The 27,501-nt window shown below is 34.2% G+C and overlaps 1 protein-coding gene across 3 annotated transcripts in view; it reads left to right on the forward strand.

Annotated features, from left to right (window-relative positions):
- Positions 1 to 27,501, forward strand: part of LOC132698043 (hemicentin-2) — a 456,593-nt gene that overhangs the window by 221,099 nt on the left and 207,993 nt on the right. The window lies entirely within an intron of this gene.

The raw sequence follows: 27,501 nt of genomic DNA on the forward strand, positions 1-27,501 counted from the left end.
TCCTCCTGCGTCGGTTTTTGTTGAATCAAACTTATGTTCGGTGACGGTGCTTATGTTCCTCAGTTAGTTCCGCCCCCGTCAAACAGTATATATGCAGGTACAGAGTAAAATGCGACCCAGTTTCAATTAACCTCTGAAGAAGCCAACAGGACGATTGGCGAAACATCAGCAAGTTTGATTGAAAAGTAAGTTTGTTACTATCACTTTAACTACTGCATGAACACGTTTCATTCCTTTAACCGTAGCTAAGCATAGAAAAGATCAACACTATTGACAAATTTAACCTCATACTAAAGCATATTAATTTGTCTTCTAAATAGCATGTTTATTTTTTGGGTCAGATGAATAGGTTTCTAGAAAAAAAAAACTAAAATCAAAAATGTACTGTGGGCCGATTTCTATGCACGCAAGTTTATATTAACGATGTTCAAATGTCCTTAAAAAAAAAGTAACTCTTTTCCCTTTGCTGATGATTTGAAGTTCTTCATAAGAGTGGAGCTTGATGTGAAAAAATGCCATGCTATTAACTCCAGTAGGAGCAACAATTCCAATTATTAATTATGTATATACAGCATAAACAATGGTCTTGGACTTGGACGTTATTCTGGAGAGCCAGTTGATTTTTATACCCGAGATCGCGAACATCATAGCCTTTGCAGATGTAGGATTGTGTCAAACGATGCACTGGAGAATTATGTACATATTCAGAATATACAAGAGTGCAACCGTAATTCTTTGATTGCTTATAGTTCCTTGGAATTTTTTGGAATTCTTCGCGCAATTTCTTCACATTGTTAGAAATTGCATAATTTATATTTTTTTAAATAATTTGTCACACCTTTTATACTAAATTATAAAGTTATTAGATAATCCAATTTTAAAAAGGCAAATACCTACTCAAATTTTGCTAAGGACTTTTAAACCATAGGGCTTTCTGTTAGGGTGTCGCTTTTAATTAAGAAAATACTACGATTTCGTAGCCGCCGTTGTTTTTCCCTCGTCCCACCCCTATCCGATCCGCAAAACGGACCAACGAGACAATCGATAACATATATATTGTACGCCGGGCAAAACCCGGAATTACAACGACACACATCCAGTTAATGAAAGGGAGCACCGCCATGTATCGGCAAAATTTGCATCCGTACTCCGACAATTGGGCTCCGGGGTTTGAATTTTCTCTGATTACGTGTCTCCAGTGACAATTTGGGATCCTTCCATTAGGACGGCGGTATTATTTCACCACCCTACGGGCCGGAACTCGATTGGCTAATGACGGTGCTGGTGGGGCCTCGGGTCTCGATTTTTTTTTGTTTTCGTCCGCGTTTCATACCTCTTTAGATAACCGGATAGCCACTTATGAATCACCACTCGTGAAATTGTAATTGCCATGCCAATTTCGACATGCTTGATGTAATTTAAAGACTGAACTAATTTTGCTTTAATAAGTTTCATTCAACATCCGGTCTCGTTTATCAATGGGAATACGAAGAACCTCAAACTAACCAAAACTATATATTCAAGTGTCATTAGCCCGATTGCCCAAGATCATCCTCGACGAATAAGTTGAAAAAGAAAGTAAGCTCTGAGGCACAACTGCACCAGGCCAATTTTATCCTGCTTCTCTGTTGTAATTCTACAGCTAGCGACTAGTTTTTGATTATTATGAGTTGGCGTTTTCTTCGATATATCTGAATTGAACGGAAGTTCAGTTTTGGCTAGTTTTAGTTAGAGTTGTTGTCTCGTTTAATTCTCTTGTATGATGATGTCTGGCGTGTGGGCTTCTTGTATTTGAACTTTTTTCTTGCGTCCCTTGACAGCAATTTCCATTTGAATGTTGTCGATGCGCAAAAGATCGCTATATTCACTATTAGTCACTTATCTGTTTCCTTTATATTTCTTAATCAAGTCTAGGCAATGAACAAATAACTAAACAAATTAACTTAAACAAATTGTTTATATTATATTATGCAACAAGTGCGGTAAACGGCATTTGACTCAAATATCTCCGAAAACATCCGATTGCTCCCCAACCTGTGTGCTAAAATCCCGGAAATATCCGAAGTGGCCCGGATCCGTGCGAAACGATACTGACGTGGTAAAGTGACGCTTCCCGCACACTAGATCGGTGGGCAATTAGGCATTTTACAGACGGGAGTAGAAAAAGTCCTTTAATGAATGGAATTTGGTATGGTGAAGGTGACTTTCATTCTGATCATCTGCTGAAGGTCGATTTGACATAATAATAAATAAAATAAAAGTAATACATTAGCATGTTCGAATATGTTTCTTGTGTGGTTTCTTATTCTTTAATGGACTTGCTTAGAATACACTAAGGATATGTATGATATGTTTTTCCTAAGTATTTTAATATCTGGGATTTACTAGTCCAATATACGATATGCTAATTTTCTTGTTTGAAATTTTATTCCTGGTTAGATTAGATTGTATTTACTTCATGCATTCAACAACAAATCCAGGCTTGTCAAAATTAGTGACGTTTTTATCACAGTTGCAGATAAAATGTGTAATGTATATATGAAAGCCACGTGGTAGTATATTTATTTAGTCTTTTGTCAAGCGAAATTTATTTGTTTTCGAATTTTTTATGTAACCCAAAAAGCAGTTATGGTCTTTGGGAAGCAACTCACACCGCAACGGTTGGAGTCTAAAATTGACAATTGTAGGAAATCTCTATCTCTTGTTAGAATGTTATTTTCATTTATTTAAAAAAAAAACTAGTGCAGCCTGTATAACTTGTGCATTGCTGACGTTGTCGAGCAAGAAACGTCAGTAACACAAAGTTAGTACTCGATGCAGAAGAAATCCACAACGAGTGAACCTAAAAGATATAGATTATTTTTAATATATTTCTAGTCAACAATGTGTAATGAGGGGAAAGTTTATGTTAGGTCTACAGTGATTTTAATATTTGAAAGCTGTTATTTGTTTATTTTTGGGGAATCTTATTTATATCACGTCATTTTTTTATAGCGCTCTATATCTTATAAATGTTATTTTATTTACCTATGACATGAATATGTTTGTTCCATGTTATTGATTGATTTTTAAGTAAAAGCAACCTATAAATTATTTTGTGAAAAATGTATACCATGCTTATTTTGCTGTAAAAATTGCCGACAAACACAAATCCTGGGCTCCTCATGTTGTGTGTTTCGATTGCGAAGAAGCATTAAGGAACTGGCAAAAACTTAGGAAGAAATGTTTCAGCTTTGGTGTTCCTACGGTATGGCGAGAGCATCGGTATCACAGGGATGATTGTTATTTTTGTTAGTGTAATGTTGAAAGATTCAACATAAAAAATAAACAGATTGTGTATTCCAATCTTGATTCTGCTATTCGACCAGTTCCTCATGATCTAGGTTGAACTATCAGTTTGAAAGTGCATTTTCTGTTCGCACACTTGAAAATGTTGGAGCAGTTAGCGAAGAATAGGGAGAGACGTTTAATCAGATCATTAAGGAAATGGAACGGCGATACCAAGACAGATGGACTACTGCTGGATGTTGAAACAGGATATGCCCTTAAAAACATATAACTTTGCTTTCTGGCAAAAAGATGAAGATTTCACTCAAAAAAGTCTAAGTAAAGTTTTTTTCACTTTTTTTAAATAGGATTCAACTTTTTACCGAATAAAAAAAATGTTTTAGAATTTTTTTTCTTTAATATTTGCAAGAAAACCTTACATAATACAAATAAATGCATAGAATGTTTGAAATAACCTTACCAAAATTATATAAAATCAAAGTCTTCGCAAAAGAAAACTTATTATCTTGTGACTTTCCTCTGGACTGCAGACACGCTGACCTGCTATATGCATTGTTTTTATGGACTGATCTTATAAGACATTTATTCAGACAATTGCTTCACACAACCGTTCCCCTAAGTGTTGAATGAAAATATGCCCCCAAAAAACGTACCAATTGAATTGAGATACTGTCCTGTGTTTATTACAATTTAGAAATATATTAATATCATCGCCGCCGCTGGAGAAGGTCCATAAAAATTGTAATTTATTTTATGTAATGGATTTTGTTTTTTGTATTTACATGTAAAATTTGTTTTATATGAAAATGCCTTATCTGAATTGATTCTTATATCATTTCGTTATCATAATTGTAAAAGTTAAAAAAAATGTGTTCTTTTATAGCCGCCATATGCCTTCGGATGTGACAAATTTTGTGACGAAAGACCCGCCGTTTCGTTTGATTTGCTTAATTCGGCTTCGATATTCGCGTTTTCATTTCATGCTCGTCGCGAAAAAGTCGTTCCCGGTTCGCTCGGCCACCGGCAATTCCATTTTCAATTAACTTCATTTATATTTAAATTCGTTTTAAATCTACCGCTCCGTCGCGACGCGCTCCGTCCGGCTCGTTTGAATTACTTCGAAACTACCCTATCGTTCATTTTCGGTTCCAGCGGATAGAGTCCGGCTTTTATTGTATTATTGTCAATTTGCATCGCAGTGACGCGAAGGCTCGTTGCAAATAGAAATTAAGTAAATTGAGTTTCGTAAATGTATCGGTTACGTCGGTCGCTTTTCGTTGCTGCTTTAAGGGCCGTTTAATTCGGTTACGTTATTTTATTTTGTCGCGGGCGCTAATGGAAAATGCGCCCCGGAAGAGTCCGGAAACAAAGCACTCCTTCTATTCCTGACGTGCTGTTCATTCCAAGACAAAAGTTCGTACAGACTCGTAGCTTTGGATTAAGCGTACAACAGGGATATTGGAAACTATAACAGAATGTGGTTAGATTGGAAAAGGTTAATAACGTGCTGTTGAAACTAAAATTTCCCATCAGTCCGGAAGATTTTACAAATTTAAAAAAAAATCACTTAAATAGAACCTAATATAAGAAAACAATAATTATAAAGAACGTTCAAATAAATGATAATAATTTTCCAAACACAGATAACACCTTGTCACTGTCCAATTTAAGTAAGCAATTTTTGCAATAACGAATAACGAAAGCTACAGTCTCTAACTTTTGCAAGTGGTAAGTTGTCCACAGCGTCTTCAGCATCGTGCTCCAAGATGTTGAGGTGACGCACAGAATTAATTAAGTATCTTATCGTTCTGGCACCTCTTAATATACTATTCGGAAAATGTTCCTCGCCTTTCTTCGTCAGCAGCGTTGGGCAACTTCAAAATTTGCACCGGTGAAATTTGTTGTTTTCTCAGGATAAAATTAGCAGCGCAGCTAACAATACGTTATTTATTTTTCTTAATTGTAATGTTTCTTTTCTGATTTAAACAATGTAGAATTATATTTTCTCGCTCCGCTCGTGTCAAATAAACGCGTGAGTCAAATGCCGTTTACCGCACTTGTTACGTTTTGAAACTTTTTTATAATTTAACCATCTTCGTATGATTTCTAATATCCCCATGATAGACATCCTTATCTTGGACAGACTGTATAGAAAGGACATTTTGTGCGTGTTGAGACAACAAAATACACTCTCAAAAAAAATCATTAATTTTATTTACTACTAATACAGCGTCAACGCTAAAATGGTTGCTTTCAGAGACCAATGCCCAGATTACTTTATCTTTGTAAAATTGACACTTTTTCAGCGGTTCAAGAAGAAGAACAGATGTACAGTGCGTTTAATTAAATTGAAGTAATTTTACGAAAAAAAAAATATTCTTTATAAAAACCAGATATTAACTTTTTTTGGGTCATATACGACCGTTGTTTACTGAAAATTATTGCCAAACCAACACAGTCTTGCAATGGTGCGAATGGATAGAAACTTGCATAAAGAATTCCCAGTGCTGGGAAATGAGAAGAGGGAGAGAAATAATAGTTATTCCATTTAATAAAGGGCGAGTCCTTATAGGACTGAAGTCACCAGATGTATATAGAGAAAATTTATAATTTTCCAAGGAAACAAAATATCTCAGCGTCTTATTTAGCCAGTTGCTTTCTAGAAAATCTCACATTCAATTTAAGACACTAAAAGGAATTCCTCATAAATCCATTTGCCTAATTTACAACAGACTTACTAAATTATGAAAGAAAGAAATGAAGATCATGGTAGGTTTATAAAAACATTTTGTGTCAAGAAGAAGAGGAAGCAGCCACTCAAGTATACCAATACGAAGGCCTGTCGAGAGTGCGTTTGGATCCTAGGACTTCCAGCTACAACAGCTGTAGAATCTAATCAGGGAGGGAAATTTAGATAAACCTCTATAAATATGGAGGGTGTCATAATAGGTCTTCGAGTCCCAGTAATTGTAACTGTAATTTGTAATCTGTCACTGTCAATGTATATACAGATACAAATATTTTCTCTTTCACATGGAGCGCCCTCTATTGGAAAAAACTAAAAATTATCATGGTAGGTTTATAAAAACATTTTGTGTCAAGAAGAAGAGGAAGCGGCCACTCAAGTATACCAATACGAAGGCCTATCGAGAGTGCATTTGGGTCCTAGGACTTCCAGCTACAACAGCTGTGGAACCTAACCAGGGAGGGAAATTTAGATAAACTTCTATAAATATGGAGGGTGTCATAATAGGTCTTCGAGTCCCAGTTATTGTAACTTTAATTTGTAATCTGTCACTGTCAATGTATATACAGATACAAATATTTTCTCTTTCACATGGAGCGCCCTATATTGAAAAAAACTAAAAATTATCATGGTAGGTTTATAAAAACATTTTATGTCAAGAAGAAGAGGAAGCAGCCACTCAAGTATACCAATACGAAGGCCTATCGAGACTGCGATTTGATCCTAGGACATCGACCTACGACAACAGGGAGGAAAATTTAGATAAAGCTCTATAAATATGGAAGGTATCGTAATAGGTCTTCTGAGTCCCATTAATTGTAACTGTAATTTGTAATCTGTCACTGTCATTGTATATACAGATACAAATATTTTCTATTCCACATGGAGCGCCCTCTATTGGAAAAAACAAGAAATTATTTTCTTTTTGCATATTTTTCAGTATTTTGTAAGGTTTATCATCTATGAAGATGGAAAATTCGAGTTTCCCATAGTGTTAGGAAAACGAAAAATTTCGAGTACAATCTACCAAGAGTTATGGTTAAATTTTCAAATTAATCCTGAAGTTAGCAAACTTGACCCTTTAACAGTCGTCACTAGAGTGCTTAATAAACGCTCTATATTTTAGAAGAGGACGGGACTTAAACGGTAGTCGAAATATAGCTGCGATAAATTTCCAAAGTGATTTAAAACGGCAAACTTTGTATTACTTTAGCTGCCGACCGAAATGGCGAACGTAACATTTTAAATGGGATTTATAAAACTCCAGCTGAAACGAAAATATGGGTGTACCAGCTGAGGAGTTTTAATACGGACAAATGCAAAATGCCTGGTCGCTATCTCCGCGGTTAAAATAACGTGCGATGAAACTGCGGGACAGTGTATTAATATATATTTATGGCGTGCAGATTGGACCATGAATAAGTAATCGCAAATGTGATTGCTTTTTTTTTATAAACACGTCAAGATGAACGTTGTTTCGCAAAAAAGGCATTTGGTGTTAAATACGCTTTGATTCAAAAATATCTGAAAATTAAATCCAATCACCAAAGTACTGTGCGTTCAATTTTTCTTGATAACATTTTAATTGGCTGCAACTTTTTTGTTTATAGAGATATCAAAGTAAATAAAAAATGAAATATAGGCTTAGTAGCCAAGTTTTTTTCCAAGTGTATGTTATATATCTATCATATATAATCAGCGCTTATATATTTGGGGGTAACTCTTTTACATATTGTTCTATTTGGTGCCCTAAGAGTTAAAAATAATGATCGCCAATTAACTTTTGATATATAAATATCGGACTCAAAATATGCCTATCTATGACACCACGCCATATATTAATTGATTGGTACCCCTGGGTTTTCATTTCGTGTATTTGTCTAGGATTATTTAAAGACCAATATCGCGTATTTTATCTATTACAACCCTTTCTCGTAGTGAAGGCAGTTTCATCAGTTCATAAAAAGTTTTTCAAAAAGTTATTATTATCATTATGTATATTTAAAAAATCCAAAGAAAACTACATCCTCCTTTGACATTGTTCTGCACTTAGTTTTTGAGTTTTACAAAATTTAAATGAATTTAAATAAATATTTATATTCTTTTAGAACCGAGTGGATTGATCCCCGAGAAATACATGCCTCTTCATATACTTTACTAATAGAGGAACCCGGATGGGCTTCATAGAATCCTAATATATATTGGCCTTATTTTCTTCATTTAAAACATTATGATTCCGGCATATCTTATTAGCATTTAATAGGTCACTTAGAAAAAAATTTTGCTTCTAACCGAAATTTGCTTTTTTGTTAAACATTGATATCTCTAAAAACAAAAAAGTTGCACCCAATTAAAATGTTGTCAAGATAAATTGAACGCACGGTGCATTAATCGGATAGACGATGTGTAAAATACTAAGTTTACATATAAAATTACACCACAATAAAACGTGCGTGGTCTCCAAAAGAAACTGGTCGTCGTCGAATAGTTGTTTGTATGTCAATTTTGGTTTTATTGCAAGATTCTAGAGTTAAAGTCCGTTTAATCCGCTTGGGCGGTTGTGATCTCTTCATGCAGCACTTTTATAGAGGAGATTTTCTTGTCAAGTGGCGCTACGGGTGCTGAGAACTGTGGTCTGTTCCATATTATATCCAATCTGTTCGCATTACTGACTGCTATTTGCTGAGTTAGACATAATGACGCTCCCTTCTTCACTTCTTACATTTTAAGATAATGTAAATCCACAAGAATATGTCAAAAATGCTGAGGTGAATGATTAATATAAATGGCAGTCAGGAGCTATCATTCATCCTTTTTCCAGGCTCGCTTCAACTCAGAATAATTATATAATTTATGTATCAAACTTGTGTTTGTTTTATAAAATTTAAGTGAATATTATTAATATTATCATTGTTATTATAAAACAAACGCGCACTATAATTGATAATTTTTCGTGTGGACTTAACAAAATTTGCCGGGAAAAAACCCGAAAAAAACATTTCGGTGTGGAAACATTTACGAGAGAAGCGTAGTAAATTTTAGTTCGGCCCATGAAAACGCCGAACCTCATCGATTCTCTTATCGGCCCGAACCATCTGGAAGTTATTGAGACCGGCAGTTTGGAATTTCGATTGCGTGGACGACTTCCTAAATATTGTTTTAACGATACATTCGTCAGAACGAATGGGTGTTCGTCTAGAGTTTTAACCATTAGCGAGTATATTACCGACGAACGCGAGGAAAGTTGACCTATATTTTCTATACTTTTACGCAGACAATTTTGCGTCTAGATAAGACAAAAGCAATAAAAAGCCGCTCGAAATTATTTATTTTATTGTCGTTGAGAAATATGCAGCGATCGCGTGACTTTATTTCGAGATAGGAAAAATAAAAGGGTTTTTACGGTCGGGCGGTGGGGACTATTCTATAATGTAGTTTCAAAAATCTTATCTCTATGCAAAATTTTATATAGGGCATAGTTTAGTTCAGGGCACATGCCGGATTATTTAGTGGCGCGGGACGATAGTATTTTTAAAAAATAGATTAAAATGGTTGTCATTCAATGACGATGAAAATTTTTGAAATGTGTTTTCCGGTCCTACGTTTCAATTGGTAATAAAAAACATATTTTTGCCAATGCTAGATGAAAAAACTGTACGTATGGTATGGTAAAAAATTATTTTGACCTGTTGAAACTAAACAACCATTTAATTAAATTTCAATAGAACTAATTTTACAAAAGGAGTCTAATTTCCTTTCATTTCCATAACCGTAATTTTTTTTTCATTGAAAAAAAAATGGTTCCACACTTTTTTGTTAAAAATATTGTGCTTTGATTGGAATTAATAATTTCGATGCAATTTTCCATTTCCTGCCCTGTCAAATTTCAAAGTCTGATAGAAAATGAATTAAATAGTAATTTACTACTATCACGTTTTTGAAACCTCTCGACACTTTTGCACTTAAATCAAAGAATACATTTTTTCACACATTTCAAAGCTTAGAGAATATAGAATATATAGAATAGAGAAGTCGTTTTTAAAAAGGAACAAAAGGCATTCATATGAAGGGTAGGAACTAAAATTAATCTTTCCCATTTAAGGCGGTGACGTGCTATATAAGAATAGTGATGAAAACCTGGTCAAAATGTTAAAAAAACGGTGCTGCCACCATATATAAAATTGTTTTCATTTTACATAAAGGTACCAATTAATTAAATAAACCATGAATATATGAAATGGTCCTAATTCCTTGGAGGTAGAAACTATACTAACCAACAATGGAAATGAAAATGAGAATAGCATTTCAAAGTATAAAATGGCACGAGAAATCTTAATGCACATTGTTTTGTAATGGGCCATACTAAGTTGCTAAGTTGCTGCGGTGGGGATAACCATTAATTTATCAATTTGGTCAGAATATAACATTAGCCCCTTTCTTTGTGTTGTATTTGATAGTGAAAATTTTAAAGTTTTAAGATAAAGTATTTTTCTCATATTAGAAAACAAAGATAACAGTGTACCCACATGTCACAAATGGAACTTTGTAAGTACGACAGGATGTTACTGATTTTTTTTTAACTATTTATTAACGCACACACAAAGTGCTTTACTTCTTTTTAGTGCAATTTCTTTGGTATTCCAAGTGATGCAGGTGAAGTATGTTAGTATTTATTTATATTATTAATATTTGTCATAGGAACAGCATTGATATGGCTATGACTCCTTAGTGCAGGCACATTTTAACTGTTGCCGCACTCCCTATAATTGTTGCGTAACGGTTGCAGATAGTGAACGCATACAAAAAAAATCCTGTCTCCGACTAATACACGGAATTAGAAAATCGGAGAGAATTAATCACAAAATTAAGGAAACTGGCCCGCCCTGTATACAACATAGAAGGATTATACCGCAAAATTCTTAATTTAAGGTCTCTACCATATCTTTATAATAAAATAGGTTTCACAATTGATCCACAATTTTAATAGACAATAATGGTTTCCCTAATCATCATTCCAAATTTAACGAGCGTTTATTTTCATTTACAATATCGAACTTCGTACTATTCCATCCTATCATTGCATTAGTAAAAAGTAAAATTAGTTAATAATATTCACATATTCTTTATTTCTGCGCCGGTTATTGCATCGAACTTGCTAACGTTTCGCCAACCAGCCTGTTGGCTTCTTCAAAGCTTAACTAAAACTGGTTCGCATTCTAAAAGAGGGCCATGAACATTGTCTCGGACGAATTGATGCCCATATTGATGACTCGCTGTTAAGACCGTTTGGTTGCTTATATATTACTATAGATTCTACATTTACACAGTTAGATGCAAGAATTTTAGTTTCCTCCAATAAGATTTGATGCACGGTTTCATGATTGTGTTCAGCAACTGCTGATGAGTTTATTTGTAATAGTCTTAAGGCTCTTTCATATTCTTTGAAACGAAATTTTATCCCAGACAGATCGAATATATTGAGAGATTTTTGGACAAATGGTAAATCCAGTTTTGACGTTATATTTTTTAAGAACTTTTTCTATGTGGTCAGTGATGTTTTGAATGTAACACACACAACACACAACAGTGGCAACTGTCAGGTAGCTTTCGAATTCATTGTCTTTGGGAGGTTATGGTGAAGCGTATTTTGTGACAAACCTCTTAACATCTCTAAAGAGGAAATTATTAGAGAGAAGAGCAGATGTAGGGTGTTTTAATTCTGGGTTCACTGGCTCGGGCTGAGATAGTTTTAGGGCTCTGTAAACAAGAGAGTTGATAATCGATATTTTTCTGGCCGGGTGGTTATGTAACAATGATTTAAGGTATCGGTCCGTGTGCCTAGGATTTCTGTAAATAAAGAATAGGAGATTATTATTACTTTATAGTTCAATAGTCTGTACCTTTCACCAATATGAGAATCAGTCATCCGAGACAATGTTCATACCCCTCATTTAGCTCCGCCCCCTCAATCAATCTATAAGCAGATATAGAGAATGCGAATCAGTTAAGCTGTGAAGAGGCAAAAAACCGACCCAGGACGGATCCGAAAGTTTTGTAAATAGTATTACAAAATCCTGTGGAAGTTTCTTTGAAATTTATACTTAACATAATCAGTATTTATTTGTTTCTTGTCAATGTCAACTACCTTGTCTTTCTAAGAGATGTTCAATTTATATAACTATATAAATTTGAAATAATTTATTGTTATTCTTCTGTACAAAAAACAAGTCAATTGCTAGGTTTTTTATCAATAAAGTGTTTCACTGTTACTTCATATTACTTTTACTAATAAGAGAAACCATGTCCACTTGATCAAATTTACTAATAAATGAATGAGGATTTCTAAAACAATTTTTGTCTAAGGGACACCAGGGTACCTACCATCAATGACAGCCAAAATAAAAAATATTTGTGAAATATTGGGCACACCCTAATCTCGAAAGTTAAGATGTTTAGTACATATTCTTCTTAGACCCAAAAATAATTCTCTTATATATTAACACATATTGGTCGGTTGTTATTTCCGACCAAAAAAAAGAGGAGGGATACCAAAAATCAAAATCAGTCGGGCGTGGGCCAACCCCCAGGGACCCCAGGGGCTAATATTAAAACACAATTTCCACATGACCGACGGCCGCATAAATAACTGGCGGTACACTCCGGCCCGAATTTACGAATATAAATCACATTTACGGGTTTACATGTTAATAATTTATACACCCTTTACCGAATTTATATGTATCCGGATGCATATTTAAATTGATATTTGATACTTATTTCCTCTCCCCGTTCCGAATTACCGTTTTCGGTGATTGGTTGTTTCGATTCGTCGGAAAATGCATTGCGGTTTGCTTCAAAATGTTGGGCCGTTCCACCGTCCCGGCAACGTATTTGTTTTTCCACGAGCTGGACGGCCTCATACCGCCATTTTGTTAAAATTATCTATTCATCTAATAAACTCAATCAATTAATCAATCAAATCGTTTATTTCATACAAATACTAAAATGCACAGGAAATGTACACCGTGTGCCAAATAAAACGATTCAACCAACCAAAAAGTTTCGTACAAAAGTTTCCTGGATTCTCCTGAAGATTGAAAATATTATAATTTTGCTGACACAGGTTGTTATTTTAAACGAAACACAAAACTGTACATTTCACATTACAGACTGTACAATAGTTGAAATAAAGGTCACTCCCTTAAGAAATTCCTATTCGAATCTGGCATAGCTTAGGCAGAAATTGAGGTTATATGTTTTTTTTTTCATATTTTGATTTCTCCATATAAAACGGTGTTGTTACGCTACTGACCTAAGTGTTGCAACGAAAATTTAACCACAGACTAAGAAGATGATGCATGCAATCAGTTTGACAGATGCGCCTCAGCTTATACAGGGTGTCCCAAATAGGTGGTGCCGTTTTGGGGAATTCAATTAACAAAATCTCAAGATTTTCGAATGGAACACACTATATTTTTATTCAGATATCAATTCTAGAACAAAAAATAAGGTTAGTAATTTATCTTATATTTCAATTTTACTTACTTTTTGAGACATTCTAAGTTTAAGATAACCCAACAGATAAATTCTTGTTGAATTTAAAGCTGTCCACATTAGGTCGCTTATTGGCAATATTCGGTATTTTTTAAATAGCAACGACATGGTACTACTTCTTTTAAAAATACAATACTCCATACTTTTTAAATAAAAATATGAAAAGCAACAAAAAGAAACAGAAATGTCAAAGTTTGTTAATACCTTAATGTGCCAAAAAAAGAAGATTGTGATGTTATAGTCAACTATATTTTTAAATATTTTGATATTTCTTTGTTGTTTTGATGCCAGATGAAACGAACATCTTAAGAGAAACATTTTTAATTAAACTTTATGCATCGAATTAACGAACTCTTTTTAATTCAGTTTTTGTTTTATACATTTATTTATTCAAATTTCTTACTTTGCTTAGTTAGCCTATAAATTTTAATTATTTACTTATGTGATTCGGTATTTCAAGCTAGACAATTAACTATGAAATGTTTCTTTAAATATGAATTCTAAATATTTATTAAATCTGTTAGATGTTCTATTTAAAATAACAAAGTTGTTGCCGGGGGGGGGGGGGACTTTTGGGGCACCTTGTAACAACAAAATTATAATATTTTAAATCAAGACGATGGTCCAAGAAATTTTTGTACAAAACTTTTTTTTGTATCTTCTACGGGTTTCCAGATGGTATAGTGCGTTTTATTTGGCACACGGTGTACACCGTAATTCAAAAATACTTTCCAGTTGCTACGTACGTATCTGTAACGTGCAGCAAAACAAATTTTATTTTCGCGTTATCCTGCGAATATTAACTACGATAAGAAGCGTCACTCAAAGTTGCAGAGGTGGAACAGAACTCTTAAATAAAGCAATGTCGCGTGCCATCTCGCATATTTACGAGAACGTTTTGTTATGCGACATTCGAGCTATTTCGTGAGCGACTGATACAAGAGGGAATGTAATTTGTACAACCATTTTTTTTTGTTGAAATAAGATAGCATAGGGTATTTTAAATATTGTTTTCCCACTCCCGTCTGTAAAATACCTAATTACACACCGATTTAGCGTGCGGGAAGCGTCACTTTACCACTTCAGTTTCCTTTCCCACGAATCCGAGCCACTTCGGACATTTCCGGGATTTTACCGCACGGATTTAGGAGCGATCGGATGTTTTCGGAGTTATTTCCCACGCGTTGAATTTTGACGTTTGTGGATTCGGACGGTCATGTCAGTGAATGTGTTTGTGTTGTTTTACGAAAATGTACCCAAAAACTAACGGTCGTAGAAAAAGTATAGTATGCAACATGTTCGTTTATTAAAAACTCGCTCCGCTGCACTCCGCTGCGCTCCTCTGCGCTCCGCTCGTGTCAAATAAATTCGTGAGTCAAATGCCGTTTACCGAACTTGTTCCATAATATACTAGTAATGTATACATTACAACGCTAATATTATATATTTATTGAAATATATGAAATGGAATCCAACCCAAAAACATCATCTAGAAAATAAAAAGAAATAAATGTTTGGTTTTGGTTAGTTTTGTTTACCTTTGCATATTTCTTGTTATTTGGCCAGGATCCAATCTAATTTTGATCCCCAATGTTTCAAAATTTGTATTTCTAAACTTCAAACTATTTCGTGAGCGACTGATATAAAGGAGAATATAATTATTTGTTAGTTTACTAAACTGAATTTTTCTTTTGTAAATTAAAAAAATTATATTTTAAAATTGTTGAAGGCATACACGATAATTTTCTTAATAAATGTTAATAGAAGATATAAAACACTGTTCAAAAACGTGTCCTAGGGGATAAAAAGCAATTAAATTTTAATGTTATAAATATATTGGAGATTTATTATTATCTTCAATTTAAAAATTCAACATACAAGAGCGACCGATACAAGAGGAAATTTCGTGGTAGTTAGTTATATACACTATGAAATGCACATTTAAAATCTATAAATGCAGCAAAAACCTTTCATCTTTTAAGCCTCAAATGAACGTGTATGATAGAAGCCAAAATAAAAAAAGTATTTCTACAGCCTCTCGGGTCCCGAAAACTAGACTCGGATTCATAACACCATTTTAAAAGTCTAGAAAGTAAAATTTTAGTAAAACGTTTCAAGGGACAATAATTTAGGAGGGCTATATGGGCCTATAATTTTTGGATCTCCGCGGATCCCTTTTTTATGTAGCATAGAAAATAATACGTTGCCCCAAGAAGTTGGTATTACGGAGGAAGTATATATTCGCACCCCAATATATAAAACTACAATATATTCAATATATCGAATTTTAAAATTTGAATTAAAAAATGTTCCTTTGTAAAGTTTGAAGTTTAAAACTTCAACATACGTCTTAAGAACGACTGATACAAAAATGAATAAAATTTGTTCTTAGTTTACTCAACCAATTTTTTTGTATTAAAATAGGACAATATATATGTTAAATACTGTTTAACTCATAAAACTACAATGTTAATATGACACTATCTTCTTAGGATTAAATAAAAAATCAAAATGCTGTCTAATTTAAAAACGTGAACAAGAAAATAAAAATCAATAAATATAAATATAAATCTCAATTTAAGTTATCAAAAATATTCAACACGCTTTTTGTCAGGATGTGTAAATAAATCTAATTTTGGTCCAAAATCTATAAAAAAGTGAAATAATGAAATTTGAAGTTTAGATTCAACAACAGCGTAACATAGCTTACAATTTTAATACGTATCCTCTTTACAGTCAATAGACAAGATGACTTATAACAGACTTATCTTTCAAGCATTGCTCTTTGGGTTGGTCTACTGATACACCAAAATGCCAAAATATTTACAAATTTTATTTCAAAAGCCTGGAAAAAAGAGACTTGTCTGTGAAATTAAAAAGTTTAATGTCATAATTTTGATTAGCACTTGCTAGGTTTAATCTTCTTCATTTTAATATTATGCCTATTGAATGCTGCTTTCAGGTTGGTCATGTTTCCTTTTGGAAAGAAAAGTGCTAGCAAAAATTATAGTTTAATATCGAACAAGTTTCTAAAAACGCTACTTTAGTTACGCGTTTGTTTTGAAACAAGTGCTTAATACACGAAAAAGTTTATCAACATGTTGCATACAACACTTTTTCCAGAACCATTACTTTCCAGTGACTAAACTACCGGAAACACCCGATGTGACTCAAAGCTGGTGTCTTAAAGTAGCACTTTGAGCACGCCTGATTAGCGTATAATGCATTAATAATTTAAAATTCCTCCCTTGTTTTGAATACTTTCCTGAAAAAACTAAGCTAAGTAACTAAAATATTGCAAGCCTCAGTCACAATTAAAATGTAAGCTAGTACAGAGTCTCTTCTTACAGGATGTTGGGAAAGGTGAAGAAATATATTATATAGGGATAAACAGAGACATCTCTAACGTTTTAAAGTCCTGCAACCTCAGAAACACGTAAGATATGTTATTTTCTGCACGAGCCCCTAACGCCAATTGCAAAAACGCGACGGACATTGTATTTTTATCAGACGGGGGACGTCGAGCGGCAAGAAAAATTTAATATATCCCCTGAAATTCCTTTCCACATTTTCCCATGGAAACGTACGAGAATAATATATATCGCCGGCGTGTCTACGTGTGTTTGATCATTGTCGGCGTTTTTCCCGTCGAACAAATAAAAAAAACAACCGGGCGAAAATCTTTTCATATAATTTCGCGCGAGCAAATATTTGCCCTGACGCGATCGCGTCGATTTTCTTTTGTTTTGCAGTTTGCCTGGCGATTGATGCGACACGCGGCTTATTCCGAGTTTTGGTTAGTTTAGTTAGAAAGAATCGATTCTGATTTGAGATTGATCTTGATTTTTTTAAGTTACAATTCGAGGAGCCTTAAAGCAAGTATAATAGAAAAAATGACCAAGGAACAAATTCGATTTTTTGATTAGAAATTCATAATTCATAAAATTTTTTTGTTTAAACGACTTTTATATACTTTTTTTTTTCGTTTTATAATGGTTTATCCGCTGGGACGTCCAAAAGTTATAACAATCATGATGAACTTGTTCTATCTAGTGTTCAAGCTCTCTTGAGGGCGTTTTGTAGATTTGATTCTTAAGAGTCAGGGGAAAAAACTAGTGGATTTAGGTCTGGCGATGTGGATGGCCATTTTCTCCATTCGTAATATTTAAAAAGACTTGAAACTATCTAGCTTGATGTGGATCACCGACATGCTTATACTAATCGAGTAGAGCAAATTTTTAGACCTCACAGCTAGTGAACCAATAGGGATAGAGAAAAAATTGTTTACGTAAAAGTGGTCTAGTGTTGATAGCCCACATTCACTATTAAAAAAATATAAACTGTATTAGAAATAAAGAAATATCCCTTAAACAACCGGTATATGCTTTGTATTTGTATGTGCAAACAAATTTCGGTTACATTTACAGAGAAAACTAAAACATCCGCCGGGGCAAATTGAATTGAAAATAAATTGTCGGATACACAACTTGCTATGGTTTTGTTTTTAACATTATTAGGTATTATTATTAAATTAAAGACGGTCGTAGAGTCTGAGAAGTACTCAATTCGGGAGCGGAAAGGGAAAAATAATTGTTACTTTTTATTAGATACAAAATAAATACATTTACAATGACAGTATGAAATATATAAAATTTATGTTTGATATATTAGATTCAGAATCCAAAAACTCAAAAAGTTAACTAAAAAATATATTCATTTAAGTTTGATTGCTAAATTTTGAAATGTTTGAATGTGTTGGAGTTTTCAAATTATATTTTTTGTTTGTTGGTACTATTACATTTTCATCCATTTTATGAAGTTATTTTTATACAGGTTACTATTGTTTTTTCACTTTTTTTACTTTAGAGTGATAAAATTTCGTTGCGCAATTAAAAAAATTCAAGGGCGCAGACACGAAAAATAAATGACAAAACTGTACTAACGCGTTTCGAAGCAATTTTTTTCACCTGCCACGAATTTTAGGAATTGAACAAAAAAACTATTTACCCCCAGAAATTCCTGTTTCCAAGCAAACGCCAATCGAACGAAATTCCAACAATCTTGACGCGGAAGGAATTTCCGGAACAACGCTCTCCATTACGTGCCGAAATTCCGATCCGTTATTCTTATTGGCGACCTGGACCCTTCTGCCCAAGGGACGACGGCTTCAACCCCCAGCCGTTCGGCAAAGAAAACGAGCAATTACCACGCAGTCTGCCAAATACCAACGCGTCATTTTGCGGCTTCCTTGACCGCCGCTCCTTGACGGACCAAGAGAGGCAGAATTTTCAATTATCTACGGGTCCCTGATGTAGGAAACGTATGATTCGTCACGATACCCTTTTTCTCCCACCCCACACCATCCCTACAACACTTTTTCGAAGTTACAACTTGTTGCCAATCAGTTTCGATATTGATTTTTTCTTTAGTTTTTGGCGCGTCTGAATTTCTTCAAAGAGCAAAAACGACGTATTGAGTGGGATAGAGAGAGAGATTTTTATCGGATGATGAATTGTTGACATTGCCTAATGCTCCAGAAAGTGATGAGGAACCATTAATGGATAGTGGAAGTGAGTGTGGGCCTTCCTCGAGTGACGAAAGAGCAGAGTCGTGCCTTCTCCTGGTCAATTACCAAATAACTTGTCCAATATTGGATGGACTGGCGGGATAAACTTGAAACAAATTCCGTTCTCAGGATTACGAGTGGATGTATCAGACCACTCACCTTATGGGTTATATATATAGTAAAATGTATGGATTTCATTATCCCGGAAAAAAATCTGTCCCTTGATGAGTCAATGGTTTTATGCTGAGGACGATTACTCTTTCGTATATACATTAAAAATAAGAAGCTTAAATTTGGTGTAAAATTGTATATCCTTTGCGAACCGGTTTAGTTTTAAAAGTAAGAATTTACACTGCAAGCACGCAAATCTATCTAGGCCTGGGACATAGAGCGCTTATAGATAATTTCTACCATAGTTTTTCCCTTGCCAAAGAGCATCTGCTAAGAAACACCTTTGTTACTTGTACTCTAAGAAAAGACAGAAAAAAAAATCTAAAAGTAGTTGTATAGGTAAAGCTCAAGAGGGGGAAGTGCTTACGAAATGCTCAGAAAACATAATGACTGGAAAGTGGAGAGATAAGAGAGTGTTTTGTTTATTTCTACTGAGTTTGACGGTACTTTGGAACAAGAGAATCGAAGAGGCGAAAGAAAAGACAAGCCAAAGGCTTTGCTTTCTTATTATTCCTCTGAAAAAAAAAACTCTAAAATGGTACAAAAAGCTGTTTGGGCACTTTTTGTCCAATGCAACATTAAATAGTTTTCTATTATTTAATAAATATTCTTCCAAGGAAAAATTCGATTACTACAGTTTTCGGCAAACTTTTAAAAAAGAACATCTTTCCTTGAAGTTCGATAAAGATGATAAATGAAAGCAAATATGAAAAAGATGCAGACTGTGCTACAGCCAGAAACGTGCTTTTCTGTACCTCCTGTCCAGAAAAACCTGGACTTTGCCTAGGAGAGTGCTTCAAAAAATTTCACAAATCCGTGCGGTAAAATCCCGGAAATGTCTGAAATGGCTCGAATTCATGGGAAACGAAACTTGCGTGGTAAAGTGACGCTTCCCGCACGCTAGATCGGAATGTAATTAGGTATTTTGCAGACTGTAGTAGAAAAATATTTTTAAATAGTCTTTCGGAATCTTTTATCACCAAAAACTTTTCGGTTTTAGAGGGTGTTCATAAAATTTTTACCGGCAGCGAACGTGTTGAATAAAACCTATTTTCGAAAAATATGTGTTTTTATTTGTTTTTACGTGATTATCTAAACTTTGTTATATTATACAGCAACACATTTCTGGTTTAGACACTTATGACGTATCCACCCTAATCATGGTTCGACCTAGAACCCCGTTAGAAACACTACTGTCATAGAATAAAACGCTCGGATTTAGATTTTTTTTATATATAATTGAAATAAAATTTAAATATAGGTTGTTTCACTCTAATAGTTGAATGATGAAGTGGAATATCTCAAATTATTAAGTATGTAAAATATTTGAAATTAATTGTTTTTCTGGCTTCATAAAGAATAAATGTTATAGAACTACTTTTATTTGGCTCCTACTTGTTTTGGTATCGGAATCCAGTCGAATCAGTAAGCCCATTGAAATTTGGATATCAAAATAGCTTCGACATGAGATCCAGGTGAAGCAGATTTTAAGGACTCACAGAATGAGGTTAAATTGTAAAAATAAGTATTTTTTAACAGAACACGTGAATTTAGTAACAATACTATCATTATATCAGCGCAAGTAGTTGAGTCTAAGAGTAGTTATTAAAAATTGACTTTTATATTGAAAATATATGATTAAATATTATGAGGTGTTGTAAGTTTTGGAATCCAACACATCAAATCCACAAAATTTTAAATCTTGTTGATGTTAGTATTTTGTTTTTGTGAAACGTCATGACATAGTATATATAGTATATAGTAAATCTAATGCATTTCACAAGTATGTTGAACTAAGCATTTAATCTTTGTAGAAGCCAGATTCCAATTCCAAAAGAGTGACCTATCGCTACTGTCCCTCGCTGCTTCAAATTCCAACCTCATAATGTTGACTAATCAACACGGTTCGAATACTAATACGTTGGTATTTCCATGCATTGGAAAAAATAAAACAGCTCTCATCTCATTATGATAAACCCGTATTGTATGCCTTTAACAAGCAGAGTGGCTGCTAGATTAAAGCTGTCCGGTTTGAAAACATTTCTCGGTCTGCTCTGTTAAATTGAACGAACAGTCGACACGCGCATTCTCTGGTTCATTGAAACGACCGTGCTTAATAATGCAAATCATACCGGGCATGGATACAATTGAATACATGCGATTGTGTGTGTCCGTCACAATTGACAACTATTCGGCAATCAGTTGCATACAGTGTATATGCATTCGAGGCAATCGGTTTTTGCGTATTTTTCAATTAGGTTTGTATTATTAGCCTCCGTTTGTGATGAAGAGAAATTTGTACCGAGGTATAGTCTCCAAGAATTACGTGAGAGTAATAAAAGCAGATTACATTACGTGTGCAAAAAATATTTACCTTTTTGAGATACTCGCAAGCTAGCAATAAATACATACGCAGGGGAGAGACAGGGAGAGATGCAAGAGAAGGAGGGGAAAGATACGGAGAGGGGAAAAACAAGCAAGGGCAAAGACAGAGACAAGAGGGAGACTGATGTAGGGTAGAGACAGACATAGGGGACAAATGCGACAGAGAGATAGAGAGGGGAGAAATAGACAGCGTCAAAAACAGACACAGGAGGGAGATCGACATGGGAGGAAGACAGACATGGAGAGACAGGCGGAGACAAAGGACAGACAGATGAGTCAAATCGACAGAACAGCTGGTCCTGCAGACACGTAATTCAAGATGGCTGCCCCTCATTTCATTAATTTGCAGTAAATATAATTTGTAGTACCTGCCGGGCTTCTTTAAATACAGTTTCAAGATTCTGTTCTAATTATATTCCATTATTCTAAAATTATTGTAAATGATTATCAATCGATTTGAGGCGTTCCATCGAAAGCTTGGCGTAGTGAGAAAAGAGTAGCTATATGAGAAAAACAGGGTCAGTGTATATCCCGCAAAATTAACCATCAGAAAAATCTACTTACCCTATACGTGGCCGCGTTTTTTCCAATGCTGTGCTCAAAGAATATCCACAGGCACGATAGCGATAGTCCAACTTAATATTTTGCAGCGACCGCAAATGCGCTGCACAACATAAATATAACCCCCAATAATCATAATGGCGATAATTATGATAAGAAAAAAAAGGGGAAATTATAAAAACTTAAAAGACCCACAAATCACTTGCTAAACCTTAATCTTCTTGCAATGAGGTATTTGAAAGTCAAATTGTCAATATTCATTTAGTCTTATAATTCTGAAAGTGGTTTTATTATTTGTATTTGCTTTTTTTGTTATTGTGAAGATTTGTGGTTTGTAAATTTGAACTTAAAATACATAAATAGTATATTATACAACAAGTGTAGTAAACGGCATTTGAGTCAAGTCTGACTTAAAAAGTATACCAAATGTGTTGCAAACTACATCTTTTCTACGACCGACAGAATTGACAAACGTCAAAATTCAAGCCTTACACGTATGACGTATCACGATTTGCCCAGATCACTGTTAGAGACACTAATAACGTAGAATAAAACAATGCTTTGATGAAGTGGAATAACTTAAATTATTAAGTATATAATAGTATAGTAAGCAACAAGTGCTGTAAACGGCATTTGACTCACGAGTTTATTTGACACAAGCGGAGCGCAGTCTTTAATAATCGAGCGAATTAAAAAGTTTACCGAACGTGTTGCCTACTACACTGACATGACCGTCAGAATTTTATATATATTTTTCTATAGTTCCCTCTGATTGGGTTTGACTGGTTGGATATAAATATATTCATTTATATTTGTACATCCAATTATTTATTTATTTATTCAACACTGTTTTATGCATTTTTTTCTTCTTTCCTAATTATGTTATCAAGTAGTTTTAGTCTTCGTATAATTTTGCACATCTCTTACTAACTACTGACTACGGGTCCATTTTAAAAAGAAAAATTCATATGGACATATATCCTAAACCTCTCAACTTTTGAGATACATTGTGTTAAAGTTTTCAAAAATAAATAGTATATTAGGCAACAAGTACGGTAAACGGTATTATATAGTATATGTAATTAGGTATTTTATAGAAGGGAGTAGAAAATAGTATATTATGCAACAAGTGCGGTAAACGGCATTTGACTCACGAGTTTATTTGACCCGAGCGGGGCGCAGCGGAGCGAGTGTTTAATATACGACTGACTTAAAAAGTTTACCGAAGGTGTTGCATACTATACTTTTTCTACGACCGTTAGTTTTTGGGAACATTTTCGCAAATCAAGACGAATACATTCAGTAACATGATGGTCAAAATTGACAAACGTCAAAATTCAAGGCGTGGGAAATATGTGGGAAAACATCCGATCGCTCCCAAGCCCGTGCCGTAATATCCCGAAAATATCCGAAGTGGCTCGGATCCATGAGAAAAGAAACTGACACGGAAAATGACATTTTCCGTACGCTAGGTGTGTGTATAATTGGTATGTTACAGAAGGGAGTAGAAAATAGTATATTATGCAACAAATACGGTACACGGCATTTGTCTCACGAGTTTATTCGACACGAGCGGAGCGAGTGTTTAATATACGACTGACTTAAAAAGTTTACCGAACGTGTTGCATACTATACTTATTCTACGACCGTTAGTTTTAGGGTATATTTTCGAAAAACAACACGCATACATTCACTGTGCGGTTACAATCCCAGAAATGTCCGAAGTGGCTCGGATCCGTGGGAAACGAAACTGACGTGGTAAAGTGACGCTTCCCGCACGCTAGATCGGCTTATAATTAGGTATTTTACAGACGGGAATAGAAGAAAAAGTATTACAGTAGTGGCAGTTTCAGTCTCAAAATTTTATTTTCAAATGGGATATTATTTACGCCTGGTTCAATTTCAAATTACACGAAACAGTCCAAAACTTTATACTAAAAAGACACAAGACACGTTAGAACATTGTTTTGGTTGATGTAATGGAAAATATAGAGATAAAATAAAAGAATTTTAAAACATAATACAAGAGGAGAAAAAGAAAAATTATAATATATACACTCAATATTCTCTACAAAATATATTTATCCTATGAAGAAAAAAATATGACAGTAAAAAAAATGTTGGATGTCATGCTTTTCGAATTTCTGCTCCATATTGACCAATTTTTCCGAACGGGTTTTTGTTGAATTGGGCAATCGATGTAGTTGTTGTGCCCGATTGATATTTCGTCGTCAGTTGTGACTCAATTTAACTGTAAGTGAAAGCCGAACAATAGCCACGTAAAACCATCCGTTAGGCGGACTTTTCCGTGAAATCGAACTGTTTTGTATTACTTAAAAGTGTTCTTATGTGTTCGCATTCCGAACCGCTCGTAACTCACTACCCTCTGGGGAAACTCCAGAGTAATATTGATTTAGCTGGATTCACTTATCGATAAATGGATTTGGATACCTGAGTCCCGGTTAAATTTTAATTATCCCGAAGCGATTTTTCTTCGGTAAATTCATTCGCCCGCTCGTCTCGGGGAATAAAAATTTTGGCTGACATTTTAAGATTACTTCGCAAACTTGTAATTTTTTTTCCAAGCGCCTTGCGAATTTTGAGTTAATCCAGCGAAATGCATAAACGAAGCGGGAAGAAAGAAAGGAACAATAGACACCATATGGTTTCAGACAGTGTTAAATGAATTTTATCGACTTGTATTCCCCCCCATAAATCAAAGGATCCACTGTGTTCGCGTATATCAGCTCGCGTTTCCCTTAACAAGATTTCGCCTTATCTGACAAGATATACAATGTCTGATTAATGAAACGAAAACAGTACATTGGCTGCAAACTTTAATGGCCAATACGAGACACAACGGCTTTGCTAACATGTATATATTTTTAATTGGATTATGGCAATTTTCAATAATTAAAATAATAATATTAAGAGATTTTTAAATTAAATTCAACAAAAACGTCTTCTTCTGCTTTACCCAAAACTACAGCTAAACAATTCTTATGCCATATAAATTGAAAATTGCTGACTACACTTCTCTGAATAATATAATATGCAATTCGCAATACAAAAATATACGATAAAAAATGTGACAATAATAAAGAAAAATTAAAGAAAAAGAATAAAGAAGAAGTGTATCCCAACACAATCCAAATCTCATTGACTTCATAATGGCAAGAAAGCTACAATTTTATGAGGTCAGTGGAAACAGCTCAAAGCTAATATATATTTTTTTATCAAATGGAACCTTGGACACTGTTTATGGTGGTGGGACCTCTGATAGTGCTCTTACCTTTGCTGTTAATATATTAGTAATATTAACAAAGCAAATAAAAATAAAAAATATCTTCCTGCCAATGATAGAACAAAAGTTTTATAAATATATCGAACATCGAAATAGGAGTTCATACACCCAAGAGAAAAAAAAACACAATAATTATAAAATTGAGCATATAGAATTCTTTGGGAGTTTACTTTGATCCAAAACTCTCATTTGAAGCTCACATTAACGTGGCTTCCAAAAAAACCGTATCAATGATGATATGTTGATATATTTTGCATTGCAGAGAAGGTTAATAAGCATAATATAGGGGTCATCATATAGATCTGCTTTAAAAAACACGAAAACTGGGAGTCTTAACAATAACTTGCAAGTATATATGCGAATGCTTAGTTTACAAAAAAGAACTTATAGGTAATTATTGGGGAAATCTAGGTATAGCGTAAACAAATAGAACAAATAGAACTAAAGATTATTTAAACAGTGGGATAAAGTATAATAATTTTTAAAAATATCGCCATTTAATGTAAAATTTATGTCCTATGATGAAAATGCTTTGTATTTGTTAAGACCAACTATTTAATTTCAGGAAAAAGATCTGTCAAGCTCAGCCGAACCATACAGAGGTGTCAAAATGACCTCTGGTTTTCTGTTCAAAAAAACAATTTTGTTTTAAACGTACTGGGGACTTTTAGTAGTTACAACATTTTGACAATGCAGTGCACTGTGAAAATTAGCATTATACAAATATTATATATACATCATAGTAATTGAGAATTGACTTCCGAATTCCACTTTTGTAGTCCTCCAAAAGTTTTGGTTTCTTTCTATTAAACCGCCTATTATTCTCAAGTATTTATCAAAAATTCGTTAAATATTTATTTAGTATTGATTGTAATTGCATAAAAATCTTTATTATAGCAGAAGATCAGCTTACCGTATTCACAATGCACTTAGTAGATGTAAACTCATTCTTGATTCGATGTTTCGGGTTTGGTGTTGGTTAACGCACTGTTTAAAATGATTATTGACTTGAAATTTAGTTTTGAATATATTTTTTTACTCCTAATGTGAATTAGTACTTTATAGATGTACGATTGGATCTGTGTCCATCCACTTTATGGAAGATTTTGCTGAAGGATCTTGGTTTACGTGCTTACAAAATCCAACTCGTGCAAGAATTGAAGATCATCAAGTAAGGAGTAGATTCTTCAAAAACGATGATGACCAGAACGTTACAGTCAATGGTGATCGGTATAGAGTTATGATTACTAACTCTTTTATTCCTGAATTGAATAACCATGATGTCCAGGAGATGTGATTTCAACAAGACGGCGCAACATGTCACACAGCTCGTGCCACAATCGATTTATTGAAAGACACGTTTGGTGACCGCCTAATTTCACGTTTTGGACCTGTGAATTGGCCTTCAAGATCTTGCAATTTAACACCGCTAGACTACTTTCTGTGGGGCTATGTAAAGTTATTAGACTATGCGGATAAGCCACAAACGCTTGACCATTTGGAAGACAACATTCGCTGTGTTATTGCCGATATACGGCCACAAATGTTCGAAAAAGTCATCGAAAATTGGACGTCCAGATTGGACTACATTAGCACCAGCCGTGGCGGTCATATGCCAGAAATCATATATAATATGTAATGCCACAAGATTGTCTTTCGGATAAATAAAATTCATGTCAATCGAATAATCCATCGTTGTTTTATTGCAACTTGAAGTTCTATACATCGAAAAAAAAACACCCCTTAGATATTATTACGTAATTGGTCACGTTATTCTTCAATCTATACAAAGCTCTGTATACTTTTCTTTCAATTGGCTTAGCAGTGTCATTAGATATTAACCTATGTTTCTGTTTAGCGAGTATCTATTCAACCATTCTTACAGCAGCTTCACCCTTCTTTCTGGCAAAAATCTTTATTACCCCA

This window comes from Cylas formicarius, unplaced genomic scaffold, assembly GCF_029955315.1.
Source record: "Cylas formicarius isolate icCylForm1 unplaced genomic scaffold, icCylForm1.1 PGA_scaffold_2__14_contigs__length_35257938, whole genome shotgun sequence".
NCBI lineage: Eukaryota > Metazoa > Arthropoda > Insecta > Coleoptera > Brentidae > Cylas > Cylas formicarius.